Source organism: Mastigoproctus giganteus, chromosome 2, assembly GCF_048544385.1.
Source record: "Mastigoproctus giganteus isolate SK-2022 chromosome 2, ASM4854438v1, whole genome shotgun sequence".
Taxonomy (NCBI): Eukaryota; Metazoa; Arthropoda; class Arachnida; order Uropygi; family Thelyphonidae; genus Mastigoproctus; species Mastigoproctus giganteus.
In genome coordinates this window covers 195,524,884-195,545,248 of record NC_143576.1, presented here as the reverse complement: position 1 = coordinate 195,545,248, position 20,365 = coordinate 195,524,884, and the positions used below count along the sequence as shown (strand labels likewise).

The 20,365-nt window shown below is 37.0% G+C and overlaps 1 protein-coding gene across 2 annotated transcripts in view; it reads right to left on the bottom strand.

Moving 5' to 3' along the window:
• The window catches only part of LOC150089885 (WD repeat-containing protein 89), a 150,237-nt gene extending 133,726 nt beyond the window's left edge, over positions 1-16,511 (bottom strand). Inside the window, exon 1 of one of the 2 annotated variants that reach the window (XM_090368884.1) lies at positions 16,382-16,511. The gene's annotated coding sequence lies outside the window, so the exon portion shown is untranslated. Of the gene's footprint in view, positions 1-16,011; positions 16,107-16,381 lie in introns of those variants that run through there. The other variant, XM_090368885.1, reaches the window with a different exon arrangement.
• Positions 16,512-20,365: the final 3,854 nt, after the last annotated feature.

The following is a 20,365-nucleotide window of genomic DNA, read 5'->3' as shown; positions in this document are numbered from 1 at the left end:
TATACAGTGGGACCAACTGATGATGTTACCAACAGCAAACTCAAAATGGGAAGCATTCAAGGAACTAATCTTGGAGGCTACCAGGCTTTACATACCAACTAAGAAATATTGTTCAAGGTTTAGGCCTAAATGGTTGTCAGATGAACTAATGAGACATGTGGCAGAGAAGAAAAATGCATGGGATACATACAAATTAATGGGTGACATGGAAGCCTATGATAGATATAAGTTGGTCTGTAACCAAGTCACAAAGGAGATTAGGCAGGCAAAGGCAGACTATGAAAAATCCTTGGCAAAGGATGCAAAGAAAAACAGAAAAGAGTTCTTTACATACTTGAACTCGAAAAGGAAAGGGATGAATCAGATTGGTCCACTGGATATTGATGGTTCAACAGTTGAGGATCCTGCTCAGGTGGCTAACAATCTAAACGAGTATTTTGCATCTACATTCACGCATGAGGAGTTATTCAGGAAGGAGAATGATGTAGGTAAAGTAAACATTGGCAGTGAGCTGGATGATTTTGTAATAACTGAGAGGAAAGTGGAGGAGAGATTGTTGAGGACAAACATAAAAAAGGCACCTGGGGTGGATGGGATCTATCCAGTTATATTAAAGGAGGCAGCAAAGGAAGTAAGCAAACCCTTAGCCATAATTATGAGAGCTTCCTTGGACTCAGGGGAGGTACCTATGGACTGGAGATGTGCAAATGTGACCCCAATTCACAAAGGAGGTTCAAAGGCTGACACAAGTAATTATAGACCTGTTAGTTTAACTTCTGTTCCAGGTAAATTAATGGAGGCACTGGTTAAAGAAGCACTGCAGGATCATCTAGACAAGAATTCAGTTATAGCTCAGACGCAGCATGGTTTTGTTAAGGGCAGGTCTTGCCTGACCAATTTGATTGGATACTATGATGTAGTCACAAAAGAACTGGATGCAGGGAATAACTTTGATATTATATATTTGGATCTTAGAAAGGCTTTTGATACTGTTGCACATGGAAGACTGCTGCACAAATTGGAGCAGTGTGGCATTGGAGGCAAATTGCTGCTATGGATAAGGGGATGGTTGAGTGGCAGAAGACAGAGAGTGGTAATCAATGGACACTGCTCAATGTGGACTAATGTTATTAGTGGAGTTCCTCAAGGTTCAGTGTTGGGTCCATTGTTGTTTTCGGTGTTTATGAATGATATTGATGATGGGATATCAAGTTTAATGTCCAAGTTTGCAGATGATACAAAGGTTGGCAGGGTCGTTAAGGACAATACTGACGCTATGCTGCTGCAACAGGATCTGGAAAGGTTGAACAGATGGGCTGAGAGGTGGCAAATGAGGTTTAACATCGACAAATGTAAAGTGCTGCATATGGGAAACAGTAACCCCAGAGCAACGTATCAACTCTGCGGTACTACACTGACAGTGGTGGAGAATGAAAAGGACCTGGGGGTAATTGTGCAGGCAGATATGAAGTTCTCTGAGCAGTGCAGACGAGCTGCAAGAGTAGCTCATGGTGTCTTGTCAATGATATACAGGAATTTTTCTAGCAGGGATAAGGAGGTGATTATTCCCTTGTATAAGGCAATGGTAAGGCCACATCTTGAGTACTGTATACAGGTCTGGAGGCCTCATTTCAAGAAGGATGTAGAGCTGCTGGAACGGGTACAGAGAAGGGCAACAAGATTAGTAAATGGAACAAAGGGTTGCTCTTACGAAGAAAGGCTTAAGTTTTGCAAATTACAGAGTCTGGAGACTAGGCACCGGCGAGGTGATCTGATAGAGGTGTATAAGGCTTTGAATGGTTTGAGCATGCTCAATGCCAATGGGATTCTTCATCTTTCTCAGAATAATCACCTCAGAGGGCATAAATTCAAATTGAGGAAGGACGGATGTCGGATAGATGTGCGGAAATTTGCCTTTGGCCAGCGGGTGGTTGGTTGGTGGAACCGACTTCCATCACTTGTTGTTGAAGTTGATAGCCTAAACAAATTTAAAGCTCAACTGGACAGGTATTTCGAACGAACGGAGGGGTGAAATGGGAGTGGGTTTTTTTTTTTTTTTTTTTTTGGCTGATGCTGAATAAGCTTGCTTTCTTGCATCATATGCCCCTGCTAATGCTAATGCTAAGGCCATATTGCTCCAGGAATATGTGGTGGTCATTCCCTGACCTTTCCACATCCTCCGTATTTGGTGGTGATGGGCTCGAACCCCCATGTAATCAAGAAGCATGTGCTACACACTGCTGCTCCTTCCCACCTGGCTACGGAGGCGTCTAAGAGAGAGAGAGAGAGAGAGAGAGAGAGAGAGAGAGAGAGAGAGAGAGAGAGAGAGAGAGAGACCATTCGTGGATCTCTTGATAAAGAAATAACTCTCTCCTAACAGGACCATATAAGAAACCAACAAACAATGGTGCTACTATAAAGTTAAACTACAATCAACCTATGAACACAAAAATAGGCATCCTTACAAGTTTCATTCTTAGAGATTTCCAGCAATTCAGAGATAAAGCACTTAAAAAAATAAACTGACAAAATTTCCTAAATATTTAGAAAAACTGAATATCCACAAAAACTTTTGATACAGCTGCACATAAAAGCCTGCTGAAAAAATTGGAGCAGTGTGGCATTAAGGGCAAGTTACTGCTATGGATAAAAAGATGGTTTAGTGGGAGAAGACAGAGTGGTTATCAATGAACACTGCTCTTTATGGACTAAAGTTATTAGCACAGAATACCCCAGGGTTCTGTGCTGGGCCCATTGTTGTTTTCTGTATTTATTAATGATACTGATGAAGGTATATCAGGCTTAATGCCTAAGTTTTTAAACTTAAGATCTACAAAAATTAAGCAGATGGGCTGAGAAATAGAAATTGAAGTTTAACACTGACAAATGCAAAGTACTGCATATCAGTAACCCGAGAGTAATGTATTAACTGTATAGTACCACACCCAGGTTGGTGGAAAATGTAAAAGAACCAAGGGTAATTGTGCAGTCAGAAATAAAGTTCTGCGAGCAGCAAGGACACGCTACCAGGACAGCTCATGGACTTTGTCAATGATATACAGGAATTTTGCCAACGAGGATAAGGAGGCGATTTTTCCATTGTATAAGGCAATGAAATGGCCACATCTTGAGTACTGTATACAGGCCTGGGGGCCTCATTTTAGGAAGGATGTAGAGCTTCTGGAATCGGTACAGAGAAGAGCAACGAGACTGGTGAGGGGAACAAAGGGGTACTCTTAAAAAGAAAGGCTTCAGTTCTGCAAATTGCAGCATCTGGAGACTAGACACCTGCAACATGATCCGATTGAAGTGTTTAAGGCTTTAAATGGATTGAGCAAGCTCAATGCTGATGGAATTCTTCCTGTTGCTCAGAATAAATTCAGAATAGCATAAATTCAAAACAGGAAGGATGGTTGCAGAATAGATTTGCAGAAATCTGCTTTTAGCCAGTGGGTCGTTGATTGTTGGAACAAACTTCCATCTATTATTGTGGAAGTGGATAGCTTGAATAAATTCATGGAAGAACTAAAAAAACCATTGGACAGGATGGATAGGTGAAATGAGAAGTTTTTCTTTGCCGCTACTAATACTAATCCATATGAAAACAATTAAAACAACAAAAGAGAGCTATTTAAGCATAGTCATCTGACAAAGCAAGGAACCAGAAAAAGAAAAAAAAAAAAAAAAAAAAAAGTACATTACCATTCCCTATGTCCCCCAAATTAATGAACAGATCAAAACCATAGCCAAAAAAATATGAGTTGTACACCAGATTTACAAGAATTAACACCATTAAAAAAAAATTATTTAAAAAAAAGCCCTCCCTTGTATAATTTAGAATGCAAGGATTGCCAAAAATTGTATATTGAGTAAACTGATAGAAGATTATTCTATCAGAACATAAATATGACATAGCTCACATCACAATAACAAAATGGGTTTCTGAATCCTACATCTGGTGTGAGGATCACCAATGGGAAATATCTCTTCTAACCGCTGGCAGGTAGGAATTGCAGACTGTACAAAGAATCCTTCATTATTACTAAGCATAATCAACAATATTAACCAAAACAAAAACATGCAGATAGACATTAACCACATGCATGTTTTCAAAAGCGGAGTAATAAAACAAAAATAGAAACCAAAATAATTATACCTAATAAAAAAAAAAAAAAAAAAAAACCTAATGTAATCTTGAACCCACCCACACAATTATGACACTCACAAAGACTAGTCCCCAAACAGATCTAATCCTACAACATCCAAGTTCGTATTCTCTCTCTGCTCTCTGAATATCCTCACCCTCTGATAAAAACTGTGATTAGCCCCAGGAGACCTTAACTGGAGTTTTGATTCAAAAATTCTTAGTTTGAGAGTACAGTAGAGAATATGTAAATATAATTAATTGTAAACCACTGTCCTGATATGTGAGGTTCGTTGTGTCATAGGATAGCATTTCAGGAATTTAAGTATTCATGGCTATCTATTTACTTAATTCATGTATATCTATTTACTTAATTAATGGCTATCTATTTATTTTATTTAATTTTCTTAAAATTTTAATCTTATTAACTAAATTATTAACTGATTTAAAAATTATTTAAACTGATAAAATTAATCTTTACCAGACGTTTACTAACAGCTATTTGTTGACTAATTCATATTCTATCAAGCATACAAGAACTAAAGGCTAAATATTAACAAGTAAGAAATGTGTAATCAAATAACAACTCTCTGTAAATGAAGTCACCATAATTTACCAGTTCTGCTGTCTCTACAGTCTTCGAACAAGTGGTACAGGAAGTAGCACAAAATGTCTAAGGATAATCTATAATTCTTTAAGAAATTAAAGGTAGATTAAACTCCACATAGGTTGAAGTGCTCATTATTTCACCAATTTTCATTACTTAACATAAACTTATTTCATTTTGAGTTTGAGACATATATTGAATTAGCAATGGAATACTGGCTTGAAACTTGATGTTATTAGCATTAGCATTAGTAGAGGCATTTGATGCAAGAAAGAAAGCTTAAGCAGCATCAGCCAAAAAAAAAAAAAAAAACCCACTTCCACTTCACCCCTCTGTTCGTTCAAAATACCTGTCCAGCTGAGCCTTAAACTTATTTAGGCTATCAACCTCCACCACAAGGGATGGAAGTCTGTTCCACCAACCAACCACCCGCTGGCTAAAGGCAAATTTCCGCACGTCTATCCTACATCTGTCTTTCCTCAATTTGAATTTATGCCCTCTCAGGTGATTATTCTGAGCTAGAGGAAGAATCCCATCAGCATTGAGCATGCTCAAACCATTCAAGGCTTTATACACCTCTATCAGATCACCTCGCTGGTGCCTAGTCTCCAGACACTGTAATTTGCAAAACTTAAGCCTTTCTTCGTAAGAGCACCCCTTTGTTCCATTCACTAATCTTGTTGCCCTTCTCTGTACTCGTTCCAGCAGCTCTACATCCTTATTGAAATGAGGCCTCCAGACCTGTATACAGTACTCTAGGTGTGGCCTGACCATTGCCTTATACAAGGGAATAATCACCTCCTTATCCCTGCTGGAAAAATTCCTGTATATCATTGACAATACTCCATGAGCTACTCTTGCAGCCCGTCTGCACTGCTCAGAGAACTTCATATCTGCCTGCACAACCACCCCCAAGTCCCTTTCATTCTCTACCACTGTCAGTGTAGTACCACAGAGTTGATACGTTGCTCTGGGGTTGCTGTTTCCCATGTGTAGAACTTCACATTTGTCAATGTTAAACTTCATTTGCCACCTCTCAGCCCATCTGCTCAACCTTTCCAGATCCTGTTGCAGCAGCATAGTGTCAGCAGTGTCCTTGACAACCCTGCCAACCTTTGTATTGTCTGCAAACTTGGGCATTAAGCTTGATATACCATCATCAATATCATTTATAAATACAGAAAACAATAATGGACCCAACACTGAGCCCTGAGGGACTCCACTAATAACATTAGTCCACGATGAGCAGTGTCCATTGATTACCACTCTCTGTCTTCTCCCCCTCAACCACCCCTTTATCCATAGCAGCAATTTGCCTCCAATGACACACTGCTCCAATTTGTGTAGCAGTCTTCCATGTGCAACAGTATCAAAAGCCTTTCTAAGATCCAAGTATATAATATCAAAGCTATTCCCTGCATCCAGTTTTTTTGTGACTGCATCATAGTATCCGATCAAATTGGTCAGGCAAGACTTCCCCTTAACAAAACCATGCTGTGTCCGAGCTATAACTGAAGACTTGTCTAAATGATCCTGCAGCGCTTCTTTAACCAGTGCCTCCATTAATTTTCCTGGAACAGAAGTTAAGCTCACAGGTCTATAATTACTTGTGTCAGCCTTTGATCCTCCTTTGTGAATTGGGGTCACATTTGCACATTTCCAGTCTATGGGTACCTTCCCTGAGTCCAAGGAAGCTCTCATAATTATGGCTAAGGGTTTGCTTACTTCCTTTGCCGCCTCCTTTAATATAACTGGATAGATCCCATCCACCCCGGGGGCCTTTCTTGAGTTTATCTTCAACAATTTCTCCTCCACTTTACTCCCAGTTATTTCAAGATTCTGTAGCTTACTGCTAGAGTTGAATACACCTCTGGCATTCCCCTTGCTGAATAACTCCTCATGTGTGAATGTCGATGCAAAATATTCATTTAGTTTGTTAGCTACCTGAGCAGGATCATCAACAGTTGACCCATCAATATCAAGTGGACCAATCTGATTCATCCCCTTCCTTCTAGAGTTTACATAAGTAAAGAACTCTTTGCTGTTTTTCTTTGCATCCCTTGCCAAGGTTTTCTCGTAATCTGCCTTCGCCTGCCTAACCTCCTTTGTAACTTGGTTGCTTATCAACTTGTTTCTATCATAGGCTTCTGTGTCATGTGTTAATTTGTAAGTATCCCATGCATTTTTCTTCTCTGCCATATGGCTCATTAGTTCATCTGACATCCATTTTGGCCTAAACCTTGAACAATATTTCTTAGTTGGTATATAAAGCCTAGTAGCTTCCAAGATAAGTTAGCATTAGTAGAGGCATATGATGCAAGAAAGCAAGCTTATTCAGCATCAGCCAAAGAAAAAAAAAACACACACACACCACTCCCATTTCACCCCTCCGTTCGTTCGAAATACCTGTCCAGTTGAGCTTTAAATTTGTTTAGGCTATCAACTTCAACAACAAGTGATGGAAGTCGGTTCCACCAACCAACCACCCGCTGGCCAAAGGCAAATTTCCGCACATCTATCCGACATCCGTCCTTCCTCAATTTGAATTTATGCCCTCTGAGGTGATTATTCTGAGCAGGATGAAGAATCCCATTGGCATTGAGCATGCTCAAACCATTCAAAGCCTTATACACCTCTATCAGATCACCTCGCCGGTGCCTAGTCTCCAGACTCTGTAATTTGCAAAACTTAAGCCTTTCTTCATAAGAGCAACCCTTTGTTCCATTCACTAATTTTGTTGCCCTTCTCTGTACCCATTCCAGCAGCTCTACATCCTTCTTGAAATGAGGCCTCCAGACCTGTATACAGTACTCAAGATGTGGCCTAACCATTGCCTTATACAAGGGAATAATCACCTCCTTATCCCTGCTAGAAAAGCTCTGATATCCCAACAATATCTGCCTTTGATGTTTTGAGCAATACCTCAAATTCATCAAATTTATTTACTAAACTCCTAGCATTGGTGTACATGCAAGTATACCTGCACCTGTTTCTATTCTTAGCTACCCTAACACAACCCATGTGTTTACTTGTACCGCAATGGCTCCCAGCAGTCTCTGAAATATCATGCATCTTGTTTTTCAGGCTTCTGCTCATTCTAATAGAAGCAGTGCAAGAATCTCTTTCACCTCTGCCAGTGGCTACTGTCAATCTATTGGTCTTTGTCTCCCCCCAAGCTAGCAGTTTTCAGACCCACCTAACACTGCCTCGATAGCATCAGCAAATATTCTTGCACCCTTTCTATTTAAGTGTATCCCATTCCTGTAGAAGCAATCTCTCCTGTTAACAAGTACAGTCCAGGCTGAAAAAAATTCTACCCCTTGAGCCTTGCACAATCTTTCCAGGGCCGAATTGATTGACAAGGCTCTCATCATATACTCCCTCCTATCGTGTCTGGGCAGAATTGCAGACACTTTCAAATTCAACCCTAATTCTCGGCTTTTGTTCAACAGTGACCTGTACTTGTTAAGTAATTCTGCCGGTCTCCTACTCTTAATATCATTAGTGCCAACGTGTACAACTATATCACCTTTTGTGCCCTTAAAAGATGATATTCGCTCTACAACGTCATCAACCTTTGCCCCTGGCAGACATACCCTGGTCCTGTTCCACCTATCCTTTTTACAAAGCATGTTCCCCGTTTCCCTGACAATAGTCACCAACAACTACTAGTTCCTTCGGGACCAGCGCATTCTGCCTTGGGGGTTGCCTCTGTGTCACGTGATGCCCAAGTGCAAGCTCTGGCGTTGATGTGGGCAGCTGAGAGCTTGATGGGTCCCTCAATTTAGTTTCTTCGAGGGCATCCACCCTGTCCTTCAAGCTCTCATATAGGCCCACAAGAAAGCTGAGTTGTTGCCTGATATCGATACACTCCTTGCATTGCGCGCACACACAAAGACATCCCCCATGGCAGTATCATGTCCCGTACCCGATTGCTCTGCAAACATCAAGCAAACAGTGCATTAGGAAATTGTATTAGGAAACCAAAATGTGATATGGCAAGAAATCAATTATAGATGGATGATAATAGGCTGTCATTCAATGCCAACAGCAACCAAATGACTTTTACTAGGATAAAGATGACCAGGAAAAAGGCTCACTTATCATCCTTTATAAAGGTTTTTCAAACCTTTACAAAGCAAAATCTGGGTTAAAACCTTCCTTGAAAGATACTGTGGTTACCACTAAGTGAACTGCGATTTTGTAGCAAAAAAAGGAGTTAATAAAGAGAGAGTTTAATAATAATAAACCATTAAATAAAGCTACAAGCAGTATTACAGCCTTACTGAACTGGGCTCGGAATAACGTGCTGGTTAATTACTTTTCTAAGTTAAGTTCAATGTATTCCATTTTTTAAAATTATAAAAATATTAAGATAGTTAGAATTTTGAGTGTCTTCGTAATTAACCCTTCACTGGCCAGGTGAGAAAACGTCCATCACTCCAGTTGGGTCTCAGATCTATGGGGAGAATAAAAAATACAGGCAACCCCCATATAACACAGTACTTCTACATGGTTTCACTCTAATACGATTGATAAATTGCGGCAATCCTCACACAACACGGTACTTATAACACGGTTAGAAAATTGCAGCAAACTACTCATAGCACAGTGTTTTTGAGATTTTGTGCGAAATAAACCTGCTATTATATTGGATGTAATTTTTCAACATTTCCATTCTTTTTTGTGAATCCCCGCTGTTGACTCACTAGTCGTTATGCAAAAAAAATTATTGGGAAATCCCAGTGTTAGGTTTTGTGCTATTGAACTTGTGCTTGTTTGAGACCATAAAAAATTGTGACTTTGAAGCATACAGTTCACGACTTTTAAGGTTTTTATTTCAAATATTGGTTTTTATTTGATCGTTTATAAATTTTTTCGGGTATGTATACTAAACTTCATATTTAAGAACTGTATGGGAAAAATTTCTTTGTTGTGAATTAAATTCCAGCCCTAATTATGCCTAAGGAACTTAGGCATAATTTGGGTAACTGCCGATTTATTTAAAGAATGGCTTTAAATTGTTTTGTGCCAGCTGTGGAAAACTAATGAATTGGATTCTAGATTTAAAAGTTTTATTACTATTGGATAATGCGCCAGGCCATTGAAAAGATTTAAGTCATTCAAAACGTTGAAGTAATGTTCCTACCACCTAATACAACTTCTTTAATTCAGCTATTAGATCAAGGCATTATATCTACCTTCAAAACTCATTACATTAGAAAATCGTTACAATACATTTTGGAAAAAATTGATTCCTAATCTATTGAAGTGATGCAGGCATGGAAACATTTCTCAGTTGTGGACTGTATTGGAATCATAGCTTTATCACTCAAAGAAGTAAAACCGTCAACACGTGTGTGTTGGAAAAATGTATGGCCAGAGTCAGTTCATTCAGGAAATGTGGTCGAACCAGCAGAAAACAGAATCAGTGCAATAGTAGAACTTGCTAAGTTAGTAGGAGGGGAAGGTTTTGACGATAACCACTGAAGACATTCAAGAATTACTGGTAGAAAAAGAGGCTGGCAAAGCAGATTTGGTTGAAATGCATCGGAGGTAAGCCAAATCAATTCAGAGGATGACAGTGCAGATGAAAATTCTGAAGTTCCAAATTTTACACTAAAAAAGCATACAGGAAGGCATAAACTTAGCCAAGCAATCAGAATCTCATTTTTTGAATGCAAATCCTTAGATTGAAAAGAACACAAAGTTCAAATGGGAGTTTAAAAAATGCTTGGCTCCATACCATGTGATTTACAAAGATTTATCAAGCAAAAAATCCCAGACTACTGAGTTTTTAAAGAAAGCAGAAGATATACAAAATCTTGATTCTGCAGAAGAAAGTTCAAAAGGTTGAAGATATTCTGCAACAGAGAAAACATTCTCGTTTGATTGTGCTTAGCAGCAATGAAGAGGAAGAAAATTAAATGAACGTACATTATCTGACATATATGTATCACAGTTTGTAAGACATTTGTTGTTATTACTATTTTTCATAAAAATTAAGTTTACGAAAGTTATAAAAAAAATGATGTATTTTTGTTAGCTTCTGGAACGTAACCACCTTTCTGTACTGGTTCTTAGTCCTATATAACACGGTTTTGCGCTATATGAGATTTTATAGGAACTCAACTATCGTGTAATATGACGGTTACCTGTGTATATGTATATATACACATTTTATTATAGCTATCCTTCTTTTATTACCATTCGGCATGGATTAACAGGCAGATGATATCAGAAACTGATAGCTCGCTAATTGTAGGAGGACCCATTGAAGGGGTTAGCCCTTGATAAAGTCCCTTTCAATGTATCACCATTTTCCTATAATTGGTATGACATATGTATTTAGTTATTATTTTCTACATTTATGCTTTATTGATTATTTTGTTTTTTCAATATTTGTTATTTCCATTATTTATGTGTATCCTTACCAAGCTAGAACCATGGACTAGTTATAACTATTATAGCGTTTAGTTGCCACCAGCTTATATATACTTGCCTTTAATAAATTGCATGTTTAATAACTGCTCAAACTATGCTCAAACATAATAAGACTGATGTAATGTTCTATCTAGACATTCATTGATGGCATTAATCAGTTCTTCTCCTCCTTTCAGTTTTAGTTTTTTATTGTATAATTTGCTATAATAATTGTTTACCTTGCCATAATAATTGTTAATTTATTTGCTATATTCATTATGTATATATATATATATATACAAAGGGTACTAGGAAAGTTTTGCAATATGACGCAACAATGAATCACAGGAAGCTGCTTGTTGCTGCATGTTGAGACATGTTCATACGTGCATAGTAGCCGCCGCGCCAAGTCGATGGGTTCAGTTATTCATTAGTAGTGAGAGTGTAAAGTGCTTGCGATGGCATCGTGGTCACGAAATGAGATAAGGACAGTTTTGCGGTATAATTTCGTGCGTGGTTTAACCATAGACCAGTGCTTAGAAGAAATGACTCTTGCACTAGATGATGATTGTCCACATCGTACAACGATATTCAGGTGGTATAGAGAATTCCAAAGGGGAAATTTCACTCTGGAGGATTCTGAGAGGCCGGGAAGGCCACGAACGTCAGTTACGGAGGAAAACGTTACTGCTGTGAGGAAAATGCTTGACGAAAACAGGCGAGTGACCTACCAACAGATAGAGGATACTTTGGGCCTAAATGCACCAGCAATTCGTTCGATTCTGCAAGATCATTTGCACGTGAAGAAACTTTGTTCTCTCTGGGTGCCGCATCAACTGACTGAAGAGCAGATGACACGACGTGTGACTTGGTGCCGGGAGATGTTAAAAAAGTTTGATAAGGGACAATCTCAGTATGTGAACAACATCGTGACAGGTGACGAGACTTGGCTGTACTATTACGATCTGCCGACCAAGGCTCAAAACAAAGTTTGGGTCTTTGATGATGACGACACACCCGTAATTGTCGGAAAATCCCGATCTGTAAAAAGAAGAAAATGATAGCTGTATTTTTCAAATCGAGTGGAATTGTGGAACGTGTCGTTTTGGACAAGCAGAAGACAGTAACAGCTAAGTGGTATACTGAACAATGCCTGCCTAAAGTCATTGGATCTATGAAGAACCTGCGGCCAAAGTCAAGAATGGACACCTGGTACCTCCATCACGAAAATGCTCCAGCTCACCGCGCCAAAGCCTGCACCGAATATTTGACCACGACAGGACTGAAACTTCTGGAGCACCCTCCCTACAGCCCAGACATTGCTCCCTGCGACTTTGCACTGTTCCCGCATGTGAAAATGAAGCTAAAAGGGAGGCGGTTTTCCAGTGATGAGGACCTTCTACGGGCTTGGGACAACGAGTGTGTTTTACTCCCTAGTGAAACTTGGCAGAACTGGTTTAAAGATTGGTTTCGGAGGATGGAGAGGTGTATTGAATGTAGAGGAAATTACTTTGAAAAAATTAAATAAACAAAGCTGTATTGCAAAACTTTCCTAGTACCCTTTGTATATATAAAATGATAAAGATGCAATTAAATTACAAAAGTCTTATCAAACAGGAATGAGCTATAAGAGTTAAAGCAAAATTCATAAAATGTATATAAGACAGGGTTATGGATCCGGGTACTACGGTAAACACAGAAAAGACCGGAAACCATAATGAATAATAGACAAAAAAGGTAAAAATCAGTATATTGGGTATATGGTAAGGGAGTTGAGCCATCAGGTGTAATAACAATGGAAGAATAGGGAGAACCTGTAAGTAAAAAATCAATTTACCTGAAATAAAAATAAAATGCAATTAATAAGGGCATAATTATTGTAAGAACCTAAAGATGTGGGTCCTAGGACTTTTAACTACTTCTACAAAAGGGTTGGCAGTGAAAATCGTAGGAGCCACGACAATAGGCCAGGTCTCTGTTACTATTATGATGTACACGAAAACAGTATACATTACAGTCAACCAGACAGAGACCAGAAAGAAGAATAAAAGAATAAATAAACTATAAAATAAATTAAAAAATTATAAATAAAATCTTGTGGAAAGAGAAGATTGAAATGTAAACTCAAAAAAATCTAAGAGATGGGGCAAAAACAAGAAGTAGTTAAAGTTCTAGGACCCACAGCTTTATGTTCTTGCAATAATTATGCCCTTATTAATTGCATTTTATTTTTATTTCAGGTAAATTGATTTTTTACTTACAGGTTCTCCATATCCTTCCATGGTTATTACACCTGAAGTTCAACTTCCCTACCATATACACAAATATACTGATTTTTACCTTTTTTATCTATATATATATATATTGGAGAAACAAAATAAAAATTTACAATAAATGATCAACTTATTAATATTCATTAATATATGAATTATATCATGACATATTCATCTGATTAATTTCACGAATCTAAATGTAAATTATAATTTCTTTAATATCCAAATTAAAATAAATTTTCTGTTTATACACCGGGACAACCAAATGGTCAGAGGAGTTCACAAGATAGACAGAATACAAGAAACAGCACCATATTCAGCAGTCACGGGCTTGAATCCCGGTCACTCACAGCACATGTACTTATGCACCCAAGTACCTGACCACTCAGCTATGGCTGCCTAGAATACACAACCCCATATATATGGGTAAGATTTACTCTTGAGTCTGGCGCCTTAGACCGCTCGGCCATCCTGACAACAAATTAATTTCAAAAATAATGAAAATTATTCATAATATTATTGAAAAAAGCATAATTGTTTATGCTCACTATCAGTTATGTAATTTTACCAATCATAATCAATCCAGCAAACATTTCTTACATCTCTGCTAACGTGCATTAAAATAAGAAGAGAAGTAATCTATGAAGTTTACAGAAGTTAGTTAACTACATTATTTAAAAATCTAACAAGCAGAAATTGCAAAAAACAACTCTCCTTTTACGTAACGCTGTCTGGGTCAGATCTGAGACCATAACAAAAAAAGTACTGGTAGATTTCCTAAACCAAAGCCCACAAACAACTAATTGATAATATGGCAAGAAGTGGAAGAGGTGGGTTATTACCAGGATTAGCAACAATATTGTATGAAATAAGTAATGGGCAAACAAAATTATAAATGTATGGGTCTGTCACACACATTATGGTCACTGCAGGGAATAAGTATTGCAACATTAGCATTAGTAAAGGCACATGATGCAAGAAAGCAAGCTTATTATTATTATTATTAGCTATATGGTGCAAGGAAGCCTAAGGCTTATGCTGCACCAGCCAAAAAAAAAAAAAAAAAAAAAATTCCCCGACTTACCCTGAGAGAGAGAGAGAGAGAGAGAGAGTTATGTAGCATCAGCCAAAAAAAAAAAAACCACCCTTCTAATTTCACCCATTCACTCACTCCAAATGTTTGTCTAGTTCTGCCTTCAATCTATTTAAGCTATCAACTTCTACAACGACAGATGGAAGTTTGTTCCAACAATCAACCACCCGCTGGCTAAAGGCAAACTTCCACACATCTATCCTACAACTGTCTTTCCTCAATTTGAATTTATGCCCTCTCAGGCGATTATTCTGAGCAAGAGGAAGAATCCCATCAGCATTGAAACAGCAACATACAAATATCAGAAGCACTGAGAATTTGTGTATAAATATTTGTACAAATTGATTAATTTTTAACAAAAAATACATCTAATCTCATATTTGTTGCCAAATATTAACATTCCATTTGTAAATATTCTCCATTCAAGTAATATCCATGGGGGATCGATATACTGAGCCAAACTGTATGCATTCCAGGCTGATCTAGGAAAAAACTTAAGTTTACTTCATCTTTCATTGAAATGGGTAATGCATGGTGATGCCACTATACTACCATGAGGAGCTGTGTGATTATATTTAATTATTAATAACGAATTAGTACAAATGGAACACAATGAATAGTACATTTTGAAAATTATTCTCATATTACTACTCTGGAATAACTCTCATGTTTAGGAAAGCAAACTTAAATAATCCAGTGAATTTTGTCAAAGCAAATCTGTCGATTCCAGAATATACATATGTTATGGATTATGTTTGCCTTTTGCAATATAAAACATTTGAAACTGGAAACACAACAAAAATTTTTGGTTCTTTCCAACGTTAATGATTACTGTACAACATATCTGACCCTCGAACCCTTCGATACATACTGAGTTAAAGTAAATAAATACATTTCATTTTGTTAAAAGTTATTCTAGGAACAAATGTTCAAAAGAGGACGCTTTTGAAAGTTGGTTGATTCCCAATCTCACAAAGCAGAGCTTAGTAACTATTACTTTAGTATTATTTTGCAACAACTAAAGAAAAGAAGAATAATGAAATTTTCTATTTCGAAATCTTGATATGTAACTCAAACTAAAGCAATCATTTAATGTATAAAAATAATTTCGATCTGTCATTAAACAACTGCAGCCAATATATGCTGCGATAATTTTCTACTTAAGTACAAGAAATTATCACCCACTGTATAAGCTACCGTTTTCCAAATTTTATCTTCTTGCCAATATGCACCATACGAAGTGTTCTATATAAAATATTTACTTTAAGCATTCAATTAAGATTGCGCTCTTTTAATTGCAAATATTTTGAACATATACAAATCTGATGCACCCTTCACTTTTCCCTCCCTGAAAGTAAAAACATGATAAAACATAAAGTAAACAGCATTAGAACTATCTATCTAAATTCATCTTATTTTACTTTTTAAGGCATCAAAATAACAGTAAGCTTGTGAGAGTTAAAACACTTACAACAATTTAACAATGGGAATGCATTATTAACTTGAATCGGAAACACTAAAGCGCACAGAAAAAATCTGACAAGTTCTATTAGAAATTAGGGCACCAAAAATGTCTGGTTATCACAACTAAAACTGACTATTGCTCAACATAACCCGATGTGTTATGTTTAAAAAAAAAAAAAAAAGGAAAAAACTTTATTGCACTTAAAAATATTTCAGATTGCATAACGACGAGTCGTGTTTAGAATTGAATACCATAAAGTTTATTTTACGGATCCAAAAATAAATTAAATTCAACTTTTAACTTTTAAGATTACATCTAAAAAAAAGAAATAAACAAAATCACCCGGGGGAATTCCAAACATAAAAGAAAAATATACCTGTCCGCAATATTTTCTTTGGAATACTGATATAGAATTCGTCAAAGTTAATTCAAATAGCTTTTGAATTCAATATCGTTAGCGAAAACAAAATTTGGAAGCAAAAAAAAAAAAATAGAACTCTACTACCACCACAGCAACACGTGGGTAGAGGAACACATTCACAACAGCCAGAATACATATTCCACTGTCACATTAAAGACACTTGCGCCGTCTGGTGAACTTGATATCACTTATTTAGCTAATAGATATGAAACGCTTTTTTTTTTTTTTTTTTTATTAAAGCACAGTATCTTCTTTTGGCCAATGTAATATTTTGATTTATTAATAGTTTGAAGTAACCAAAGCGTATCATGCTACGGTTGAAATAATACTTTTATCATGTTTTTATGATATTTTCATATTATTTTTATTATCATGTACACAAAAAAAAAAAAAAAAAAAAATCCTTGGTTTTAGTCCTAGCAAAAGTTAAAGCATGTTTTGCTTACACTTTAATGCAACTCAGGGTTCCCCAGTGCATATCGATATCTTATCTGTAAATGAAGTATACTGAAATCGATTTATGTTTGTACAATAGAAAAAGGTAATCCTGGGCCAAAGAGTTAGCCTGAGTAGCTAACTCAGCTTCATTTGAAAAAGCGCCAAAAGCTCTTTTCATTAGCATTAGTAGAGACATATAATGCAAGAAAGCAAGCTTATATAGCATCAACCAAAAAAAAAAAAAAAAAAAACCCTTCCCATTTCACCCACCCATTCACTACAAATGTTTGTCTAGTCTGCCTTAAACTTATTTAAGTTGCTGACTCCACTACAACAGATGGAAGTTTGTTCCAACTATCAACCACCCGCTGGCTAAAGGCGAATTGCCGCACATCTATTCTACAACTGTCATGTCGGGAAAGAACTTGAATCTGGATCGTTCCAAAGAAATAGCGAATTACAGGTTGACTCAGTGAAATACCACAGAAATTCAAATCATAAATCAATCTGACAAAGCAGTTGTCTGAACCAAAAAAAAAAAACCCGCATTTAGTTTTAAATAAAATTTTGGTTCTTAGGGTTGTGAGATCATTCTCTATTTCCGTTTCCTTTTTTCAGAAATAAATTAGGGCGCACATTCTGTAAATTTAATTAATGAACGGCATATAACCACAGAAATCTAACTCTAATTTTTCTAAATCTAAATCTTCCTTGAATTCATTCATACCACTAACTTCCATGACACAAGATGGTAGTTTATTCCAACAATCAATTACTGCTGCTCATATGCCTTTATTGGCCTTTGTAGGCAACATGGTTGGAAGGTTCGCCGTCCTCCACACACTGCGTGGAAAATACCCGAGTTCGAGTCCTGTCGATAACGTGAGGAATTTTTATGGGCCTTTTTCATAACATGGCTGATTTAGTCGGTCTCAGGCGAGGATATCATGGTTTTTTTCTCCCGTAAACTCGGTTTTCCACCAAGCAAACAGAAAATCGATCACAGAACACACACGATTTACAAACAGTGTATAAGGAGCAATATGGCCTTAGTCGTTGATGCTCCTAAAACCCTATTACAACAACAAGTGCCTTTATTAGTGTTAAACCTCAATTTCCACTTCTCAGCCCATCTGCCTAATTATCTTGTTGCAGTACTATGGCTTAATGCCTTTCATTAACCACCCTGCCAACCTTTGTATTATCTGCAACTTAAACAATTTGAAATGCCTTCATCAATATTTTAATAAATATTGAAAACAGCAAGAGACCAAACATTGAACTCCGAGAGGTTTAACTAATAACATTAATCCAAGAACAGCAGTGCTCATTTAAAACCAACTTCCGTCTCCTACCCACAACCGTCTCTTTATCCATAGCATTAACTTACCTGTGAAGCCACACTGCTTTAATTTGTACAGCAACTTTCATGTGGAATGGTATCAAAAGCTTTATTTAAATTTAAGTGTATGGCGTCAAAATTATTTTTTACATTAAGTTCCTTTGTGACTGCCTCATAGCAGTTAATCAGATTGGTCAGACAAGATCTCTCCTTTGTGTGATTAGCTAACTATAGCTCCAATTGAGGAGTTATTTAAGAATTTCTTTAGCGTTTCACGGAATTCAAAGCGCCGACTTGTTCAAACGAGCTGCAAATGGTGAAATCATTATACTGTCAAGGTAGAGACAGCAAGCAAAGTGAGTGCTCAAAAACATAGTTTTGGTAGTTGGGACTGTGGTGTCGAAAGAAATATGTGTTCTGGGGCAAGTTTTAATAGGCTAGAACATAGGGGGACCAGAGTACAATTGCGAGCCACATTCATAATATTCGGGATTGCGGTAGCAGAATTGAATTCCCCCCGGGTAATTAATTATCAATTCAATAGACAACATTTGCTAATGTCACTTTTCAACGCCATTGGAAACCTTCGTCTTACTCTTTTCTTATCAGCTCTAGAAATACCAAGTATAAATATAAACATTTCAGCACACATAATTGTGAGCAAAATCTGTTACTTTGTTAGGTGTTAAGCCGTCTCCTTACATTTGTTTGGCTAAACTACTGAGTAAGTGAAATTAGCCACATTCTCGACTATTTGACAATCCTATCCTATTATAATAATGTTTTGTTCCTGACTTTGGGAATAACTATCAATTTTAAACGAAATTTAATAATAAAATATAAATTCCAATTCAAGAAGACTTTATGTGGATATACTACTAAGAAAGAAAATTTGATAAAAGAAACTTTACACTTGAAAATGTTTAATTAGTTTATTGGGCATGAAAAGAGCAAATTAATGCAGTTGGACCCTAAAACTAAATAAAATTAATATATTTTTAATTTGAAAAAATTAAAACTGAGATCTTTTACACCCAGTGTGGGGGAGGAAGGTGATCATACTAACTATGCTACCTACGAGGCCATCTCCTAACAATATGACTGCAAATAAAACAAATGATAGCTAGTAACTGAATCAAAAGCCTACCTTTTGCAGATCTCTTACATAGTGGGTATACTCAAATATAAATAAATATTCAAATATATATATATATATATATATATCTTTATATATATATATATATATATATATATATTTTTTTTTTTTTTAATGTAAACCCCAAACACGAGAGGTGTTAGAACCTATAGTACTTAGTACCGTGCTTGGATAGTTGAGAAGACGAAAGAAGATATTTGTTGACATTGGACTTACACTTCTGTAGACTGTAATTTTCAGGAAATACGTATGAAGGAAGGTTGTTCCAGAAAACGGCAGTTGAATGAATAAACGAAGAAGATGAAAAGTTGGTTCTGTGAGTTTCAAGATGGACAGTAAATGGATGTTGGCTGGTGGCGGCACGTGTTCGGACTGTTTTGAAAGATAGAGATGGAATTATAGAAGCCAATTCAGAAGAACAGTGTCCATGGAAGTATCTGTAGAAGAGGCATGCAGCAGAAACAGTACGTCTATGAGACAGCGAGTGGAGAGACTCTGTTAGAGATGAATCATTAATTAACCTAACCGCCCTCTTCGGAATGGAATCAAGAAACCTGAGAGAGGTTTTGGGGGCACCACTCCAGTTATGGGAACAATATTCCATGGCAGGGCGAATTTGCGATTTACACAGAGTGAACAGCTGTTTGGAAGAAAAGTAACGCTGAGAGCGAAACAGAAAACCAAATCTTTTTAGATGCACACGAAGCAATATTTGTAATGTGTTTGTGCCAAGAGAGAGATTAGAAGTCAGGGTAATCCCCAAAAGAGATATATCATTTTGCCTAGAAATCGGAGTGTCACTAAAGATAAGCATAGGAGCAGAAGAATCCTTTTTGCGAGATATAAGAGAAGACTGAGTTTTAGAAGGGTTGAAATCGACTAAGTTGTCTTTGCCCCACTGGAGAAATACCTGGAGATCGGCATTTAAGGAATTGGTAGCAGATATTCGAGAAGTTGAAGCTGATTGAGCAGGGCAAGGTTTCTCAAAATGAAAAGTGAAATG